This window comes from Lepisosteus platostomus, chromosome 3 (assembly GCF_059453375.1).
Source record: "Lepisosteus platostomus isolate fLepPlt1 chromosome 3, fLepPlt1.hap1, whole genome shotgun sequence".
Taxonomy (NCBI): Eukaryota; Metazoa; Chordata; class Actinopteri; order Semionotiformes; family Lepisosteidae; genus Lepisosteus; species Lepisosteus platostomus.
The window spans coordinates 20,767,954-20,776,870 of record NC_142613.1 but is presented as its reverse complement, the minus strand read 5'-3'; the positions used below and the strand labels follow the sequence as shown (position 1 = coordinate 20,776,870).

The 8,917-nt window shown below is 38.7% G+C and overlaps 1 protein-coding gene across 2 annotated transcripts in view; it reads left to right on the top strand.

The window, feature by feature from the left end:
* The first annotated feature begins 1,496 nt into the window (after window positions 1-1,496).
* slc5a6a (solute carrier family 5 member 6a) overlaps window positions 1,497-8,917 on the top strand; it is a 33,488-nt gene continuing 26,067 nt past the window's right edge. For both annotated transcript variants that reach the window (XM_088624886.1, XM_088624887.1), the window contains exon 1: window positions 1,497-1,772. The gene's annotated coding sequence lies outside the window, so the exon portion shown is untranslated. The remainder of the gene's footprint in view (window positions 1,773-8,917) is intronic.

Sequence of the window (8,917 nt, the reverse complement as noted above, 5' to 3'; positions counted from 1 at the left end):
GTTTAAAGAACAGGCCTACTTGCGTGGTTTTGATAAGGGGCGCAAGAACATTTTGAGAAGCAATGGGCTGCAGGCTACAGTAAAGATTAAGAACCACAGGTTTAGTAAAATAGCTAGTAGGAGCAGGAGATTAAAAAAATGTAATTTGTTCAGATTAAGCCTAATTTGCAATAGTTTAGTAAATTTTCAAAATACAATTGAATGGCAAAAATGTCATCCTTAATATGTGACATCATTTAGCTATGAACTTATATTATCATAGACTTGCCAACTAATAGTTGATTTATACCAGGTTGAGAATTTGAGCTCTTTAAAAATTGTGGTGCATTTGTTGTAGGTAGTTCTTGCTGAAATATTAGCGAGAACAAGATTTAGCTTAGTTTTAATTCAGGATAATATGGTGCTGCCTTTAGTAATTCAATATTGTTCAATTGTATTTTGGCTACTAATAAGCCACAGGTGCATTCTGGAACCTGTATTTACACATTTTAAAGAACAGTTGCTTTTCAAATCTGTATTCAAGTATTCATCAATGCAAGCAAAGATTTTAATTACCATTTTCAGAAATAATCACTTTATGATACTTGTATTTGATTCAGTTTTCAAATAATTGTTCATTTTCACTAATTAAACTATACCTCAAGTCTGTTCTGCTGCCAGTAGGCTTAAATGCAAATTCGACTCCTCCTTTACATAATGTCCATCATAGAAGACCTAATGCTGTACCAACAGCCCCACTACACGAGATCAGGTGGAAAAATAAAGTGCTTCATCACTCAAATTAAGGAAGGACTATAGTCTGACAGTTTCTGTCAGTCTCATCTCATCCTGGAATTTAGTTGACCAGAGTTAATACCCCCAACTGTTACAGACAATGTAGTGGATTTTTTAATGACCAAATAGTCAGGCCCTTGCTTTAATGTTTCATCAGAAGGACAACAATTTCTACCCTGCTGTCCTGGGTTACAGTTTTGGGACATTGGATTACACATTTAGGTCTCAAGGGAAGAGTGCCCAGCTTTTAACTTCCAAGGTAAGAGTAGATCAATCTGCAAGTTTGCAATTGTGTTGTCAAAAAGTTGCCTTTTCATACATGGTTCTTTGCTTTTTGTCCAATAGAAAGATAATCTTAAATAAGTTTTGTTTTAATTGCAAATAAACAATAATATTGATTTACAGGTGTAGCTTAAAATATTTACATTTTTTTTCATTTTGTAAAAATGGAAATGTTACTCCTATAATACGATTCTAAGGACCTTTTGGGTTGCTTGATTGCATCCAGAGTGGCTGTAAATGTAACTACAGTTTTTTCTTATGGTGCCACATTGCACACAAAAATATATAAAGGTATGATGGGGAAGTGGAACTCTTCTTTTTAACCAATGACAAAAAGGCAAATGATCTTGCATTGCGTGCGTCTGTTGCTGTGGCTACTGTCGCTGACTGATTAGATCAGTTCTGATACACAATCTGTGCGACGGAAGAATAGTAGCACATGGAACTGCTACAATGTGTACGCACTGTCAAGGAGAGGGGGCGGTTCGTAGTCACTCAGGAAAGGCTGAACTTGAGATGGTGGAAGCTGGTGAGGGCAGTCTGTGTACCGGGAGTGTTGCCCACGTATAAAAACCCAGCCACATCGGTAGTATTAGTAGTACCGTGGAAGACTGCTCTGTGAGGAAAATTGTCGTGGGTGGCATCGTTGGACATTACGAAGGGGCGACTTTACCAGGACACGCTTGTGGTCAAGTGCTCTAAAGGAAATAAACGTGGTACGTAACAAGCGTGACTTAACAGAAGATACTTGATTTTATTGTTGTCTCTTATTGTCGACGGAAAACTGCCGAAAAGATCTCTGGGGGGATTAACCTATTTAGCTTATGTCATTGCATCGTGTAACAAGAATATGTTTTATTTTATAAAAAATGATTTACCTACTGTACCATACATCATGTGGCCGTTTTGTAAAGTATTCTTTAATTCTTACGACTTGATTATCCTGAACATTCATGTGAACTTAAGAAGGCTACAATTACAGCCAAATAAAACCTACATGTACCTGTACAGTGTACAGATGTGCAATGCTCACGCTAAAAATGGTTCCTCGTCGTTGTGAGTCAAAACCCGATTGCAGAGGAACGAATCGCCTCATGTAACCTACGCTTACATTGTATTGCACAACTACAGTGTGTAATGGTGTGGACATTGTGACATCCCATTTCTTTTGCACATTAACCCAGTGCAATCAGCATTGTCTGTCAGTATGCGCCGTGTTATTTATAACTATTTCATATCTTTAAGGATCTGACTGCATACATTTTAATCTGAAAATAAAGTAGTAGGGACATTGTTAAGAGCTTCATATATGCGACGCGAATCTGCAGAGCGGGAAATATAAAATGCCTTGATATTCATGCAGCACACATCTTAACCTCTTCAAAAATCTTAACCTCTTCAGAATGCGCCACTGTCGTTTTTTTTAAATAGGCCCACACACAAATGTCTTAAATTAGCTTGTTTCCAAGGCATATGCGTGATGGAGCTCACAGGTGCAAGCGTCGCCTTACGACCTTTCCAGATGCGTTACGTGCAGTAAATAGAGCAGCCAGTGCTCTTTTGTTTTTTTAAACTTTTTCGTTTGGAATATTAGCTACATGTAATTTATCTGGATATATCCTGCAGAGCATCTATGTTTTACTGTAGAAATCTCGGTTAGCAGGTGCAACGGCACTTGAGTAATACTTTAACTTGAACAGACTGATATCCATTTACTCTTTCAATAATAGGTAGATTATAATATTTATTTAAATCTACATATCCATCCAGCCATTTCATTACTACTGCTGATTCAGGGTCACGGGAGAGCCAGAGCCTATCCTGGCAAGCAACGGACGCCAGGCGGGGAATACCTGGACCCCAGATAGGATGCCAGTCCATTGCGGGGCACACACACCAGCGCCCATTTTTCCAGAATCCAATTAAAGACATACTTAATTACAATGGTCTGTGTGAGGAAACCAGAGCACCCAGAGGAAACATAACACATAACACAGGAAGAACATACAAACTCCACACAGATAGCACCCCAGGGCTCCAGTGCTGCGAGGCAGCAATGCTAACCTGCCACCCACAGAATTTTATCTCTGTTGGATTAAAGATCTTTATTTTTTTCCAAATATTTAAAAGATAGTGAAACTAGCAATCTGTAAAAAGCTTCCCATCTTTAAAATTTACTTACAGGTTCACTTGAACTGAATTATTTCCCGTATTTTTGCAGAGGAGAAGTGATTGTTATGTCCAGAATTTCCTTGAGGTTATGTGTTGTCCTTCAAGCTTATGGTATCATGATAAGAATTCTGGAAATATTCCATTGGGCATATACCGTGTCTTACAAACCTGATGTATCATACTTAACAGTTCAAGTGCTTAACATGGACTTCATGAGTACCATGACATTTTGGGTCTTTCATGTACCGCTTGCTTACTTTATAGGTGATTAATACAGAGTTACAAAATTAAATGTTCTTTTTACTGTATCTGAAATTAAGTCACAGATACCTTTTTTTCTCTTTTTTGTGGAAACATACAGTTTCAGGTTTACTGAAATGTGTAGAAAATGTGACCATTGTCACTGTCATGTTGTATAGTAAGTATAGTAAGTAGTACTGAATATGCTGCATTCAAAAATAATTTTGCTTCTGTGTTGAAAGTGTCTTAGCTTTAGGCTTAGGATTTGTCCCAATCCTTGTCTTAAGGATTGCCATCTCTTTTCACAGGCCTGATTTTTACATTTTGATTTTTTTGCAGTCCAGTTCTGCTATGGTCACTTTCACATTTGCCTTTTGTTTGGAGGGTGTATCAGATTTGTGTGCCTGTTAACTCCATTCATGTGACTACGACATAAATAGCTCTTGGTTACATTGTAGTAAGGACAGGCTGCATTTCTAATGATAACATGCAATTTGCTCTCAGTTACTTGGTAACAGCAAAATACCCTTCACATTGGCAGGAATATTGCCAGAGAAAGGGAATAGCTTCTGTTGTGTGGATCTGCCTGGCTTGTATTGAGAAGACCAGTGAATACAAAAGGGCCTCTCATGGGATGCAAAAAATCTAATAAATATGATATGATTCGAGCCTTAATTTAAAGATCTGCCTTCTGCAATTATTTCTTTTTTAATACCTTTCTAATTTAGAGTGGCTTGTTAATCAATTTGGCTTTTGATTTCACAATAAAGAAAAAAGTAAAGGTTAATCCCACACTGAAAAGTAAAAAGAAAGAACACAACATTTACAACGCTTACATTTAAGAGTAAGGTCATTAAAGTGCCTCACACCTGAAAAAGGTTCAACAGCCCTTGCTTAACCTTTTTGACCTTGACTTGTTCCTTTGCAGTCATGCCGCATGCAGCATGCTGATGTGACAGTCGCGGTTCCGCGCGGGCTCGTGTCCCCCGCCGCCCGTTCCGTCCTGCACACCTGGGGCGCAAACCTGGGTCTCCAGCGTAACGCAACAGGGAACCAGCCGCATGAGCTAAAGGAGACCTCCCCCAGCCCAGGCAGCTGAGGTCCCTGCTACACGCAGTGAGGGCGATGACGTCACTGTATCCAAACCAGCTCCGCTACACTGACACAGCTCCACACTCAAACTACTTTATGGTGACCTGGGACACCTTCTGTCCTTCAGATGAGACTTTAAACTGAGGATCTGACTGCTTGGTCATTACAGTGTCCATGACACTGTGTGTATGAGTAGGGATCTTAACATTGGATGGTAAAATTTATTTCTGGTCTTAGACACTCTGTCTAATTTAAAATTTCACCTTACTTCTGTTGGTGGAGCGGTTTCGTACTTCTCTGCTTGACTTGGGTCTTGAAACATAATGCCAGTCACTCATCATCACCCAGCTGGTGCAGCATTTCAGTGCAGGATGCAGTGGGTCCCATCTTGTACTGTATATCCATCGGGGTGGAAAATACTATTTAAATATGAGGAATTATTATTGTTAATTCTCTGCCCATCCCCCAGAACTTACCGTCTTACATTTTCTACACCAGTTATATGATCTCAGACTCAGTTCCTGTCCAAACTAAATTGTTTTTTTCTGTTACACCTTAGCTCTCAATTACATTCAAATTAGTTAATGGGATGTATAATTATAATACTTCTAATAAGGCTCTGAAATATGTTACATGTAACTGTGCCTATAAGGTCACTGTACCTTTAATGAAGTGAATTGTGTAAGTCATCATCTGCAAAAAACCTTAGGAAAGCTACTATAATGTGTAACTAAGTTAATAATTAGGTTAATTTTTAATTGACTACTCAGGTTGGAACAAAATTCAGATGACAGCCCACCAGAAATTCAGTCTGAGACCCCTGCTGTAGTAGTTCCCTATTACACTCAAATCTATTGTTGTTGTAAGGACGTGGCTAAGTCAAATGTGTTACCATGCCATTTGTACATTTATTTTCATCAACCCTTGTCATAGCTTATGTGAGAATTAACCTATTGTAAGGAAATATTTGAAAAATGATTTTGTTTTTCTATCTGTGGAATTTACCCCCCTTCTGTTACCAAATGTGTTCCAACCTGTTTGATTAATCAAATAACACCCCTTTAATCCTCATGTGTATGGCAGGTCAATATTGCTGTTTCTTGATTTTTAAGAGCGCTGCAATGCCAGGTTTAAGAAAAAAATTCCAATTAATCTGGAGGCGCTGGGGGTGCTCCAGTGTCAGCCTCCTTGTACATACTCTACTTGCATCAGACTCTTGCTCAGAGTATAGCATTTAGCAGTGCTGTTGTCTTTATCACAATAGCATATGCTTCTGCTTTACTGAGTTTGCCACAGTGAATCCTATTCTAGCCCATCTTTCCCTCAACCTCAAGAGAAAGCTGGATTGACTTGAAGGTAAAATGTATTCCCATCTGAAGGAAACCTATTTCTTTTCTAATCTTAGTGTTAGGAAAGGAGGGTTTTCAAAACATTGAAATAGACTGCTAGGGGTAACTTTAAGAGGTTTCCATCTGAATATTCTTCTGCATTCTGCAGTTGTTCTAAAATATTCTAGCAAATGTACATATTTCATCTGATGTGGAAGAAAAGAACTCCAGTTAAGGTAGTTTGTCAATATGTGTTCAGCTTATTCATTTGAGTGTATGGAAAACACTTTTTTGTCTGCTTCAGTGAGAGAAGTTTAAAAGAAAACACTACATTCAGTGGCATATTAAGTTAATAATGAACTTCATCACAAAGAATTAAGATAATTGGACTAACTGCCTTTCAGGAGTGTTCTAAAGTTGTTAGTACTTAGTTGTTAATCTGAAAAACTGTGATTGCTTTCTAAGTACTTTCTTACATAATTAACCTGAATTAGTGCCCTTTAATGGGTCATGGGAAAGGTTGCATTCACCAATCTAGTTATTTTTTTTCTTTATGATGAAAGAAATCCATTTAAAAGTATTTTCAAAACTTTTTATTTGACCAATTAAAATTGTTACAACATCAATAAAACCTTAGACTGTACTGTATATACCGTTAGAAAGCTAGTGCATTTTTCCTCCTCGATATTAATTTTTTTAGGTGATTTAATAATGTGTGCATCACACTTCATTAAATCTGTGTGCTCAGCTCCACAATGGTGCAGTGGTTAGCATTGAACCCTGGGTTCAATTCTGGACCTGGGATGCTACCTGCATGGACTTTGTATGTTATCCTTGTGTTTCCTCTGGGTGCTCCTATTTCTTCCCATAGTCCATACTGGTACGTTAATTGGCTTCTGGGAAAATAGCCCTGGTGTGAGTTTGTGCATGTCTGTGTGTGCCCTGTGATGGATTGGTGTCCCATCCAGGGTGTACCCTGCATTGCACCCAAAGCTTTTCCAGGATAGGCTCCAGCTCTCCTGCAACTCTGAATTGGTAAAGCAGTTAGAAAATGGATGAATGTTCAGATCCTAGTTGGTTTCCTTGCTGTCATTGAAGTTGAAGTGTAAGTTACTGTACATTTGTAAGGATTTCAATATCCTTTCATACTGTCGGTTGGCCCAAAACCATCTTCTCTATATATTGAAGGCATCCAGTTGTCTTAACCTGTCTCAGTCCTGTAATTAGAATTCTTAAGCTTTGTAAAGGCTGGCCATTATGAATACTGAGGGGGACATCTAGAGGTCGGGACATTACTTGTCTTTTTGTAGTGTCTGTTCACCAAAAATACTCTGCTGAATCTCCAACTTCTTCAAGGAAGCTTTTTCTTACTCTTTTTCATAATTCTCATTTTCTCTTCTTATATTAGTGTAACATTTTAACACCATAGATGTGTTCTTCTCCAGCACTGTCTTTTTATTTATTACTTTTAGTTGCAGTTTAGTACAAGATTTAGTACAGTACTTATTTTGGGGGGTTTTATACATCTCTTGTTATCTCTTGTTTATCCAATGAATGTCCTCTTCCTCCAGACATTTCCTACTCCTTTAGTCTAGTGATTTTGTAGACTTTGATTTACTGTGCTCTTGGACATTAATTTGAACTTTATACATCCATTGGATACACACCTCTGTCCTTCAACTCAGACACATTTCATTTTCTGAAGTCATCTTTCCTGGCTTACTTTCTTCTAATGCGGTTCAGACTATGACTGGGAGTTGGTTTATTCGGTCAGTCTGGGAGGAGTGACAGGTCTGTAAAGGGGACACATCACACAGTGATGTTACCTCAGATGGGACCATGAAGCTCTTTTTGAAAATTATGCTCATGGAGGTTGCCAACTGGCTCAACCACTAAAGGTGCACTTTACAGTTGGTCTCTCTCAGACAGGTATTCCGTGGGTCACATTGCCAGCCCTGTGTAACCGAGATTCCCCAAGCAGTGGCGCACAGATGGCATCTAGTTGTATTAGCTGACCAGGCCTCTCCTGGCTCTCTGCAACACAATGGCCCCTGCAGCTTCTCATGTGACTCACAATGAGTCATTCCAGGTGCTTCTTCAACAAAAATGATTTGCAATTATCAAGTAAAAAAAAAACTCATTTCCCCCACTGGCACTGCTTTCATTTACACAGTCTCACCACAGTCGAGCGCTGCAATTTTTAAGCGATGAAAGTATTGTAATGAAGAGTCCTTCAAACCAGAATAATCTCGACAGAGTCATTGCATTAATAAAATCGTAAGGCAGATAACAAGGTCTCAGTGCGCAGACAAAACATCAGTGTCTGGTTTGAGCATTCTCACTGATGCAGCTATGCCTGTTGGGGAAGGGACGTTAACCCTCATGTCCGTGGATTTCATGTCAAGTAGTAATGAGGAAATTAAACTATTACTTTTTGAGGTCTTGTTCAAGCTGCAGGCTCTTATCCAGAACCTAGTTTTGGATCATTGTGTATTTACATCGAGTAAATCCACACTGACAGATGATGACGTTGGGATCATTTAAATGCATTTTTTGTGACTAAAAAGAACAGTCAATTTGAATGTTTCTTCTTTAGAATTGTCCATGAAAAAGAATAATATGTACAAGAGCCTATAGCTGAAAACACCTAAATGGATAAAATTATGCATTTTCAATCTTTTTCATGTTGATGGAGTCTTCCCCATAATAATAATAATAATAATAATAATAATAAAAAGTCCTTAAACGTAGAGTTCATAGCACTTTACAGGTAATGGGGACGCCCCTTCAACACCTACAGTGCATAGACCACCGGGATGATGTGACGGCAACCAAAGTGCACCAGTACGCTCACCACACATCAGCTATCGGTGGGGAGGAGAACAAATTGATAAAAGCAAAAACGTAGATGGGAATTATTAGGAGGCCAGGACTGATAAAGGCCATGGGGAAATTTGTCCAGGACACAGAGGTTAAAAACTCCCAGGGAGTTTTAATGACAAAGGAGAGTCTCGACTTTAGTTTTACAT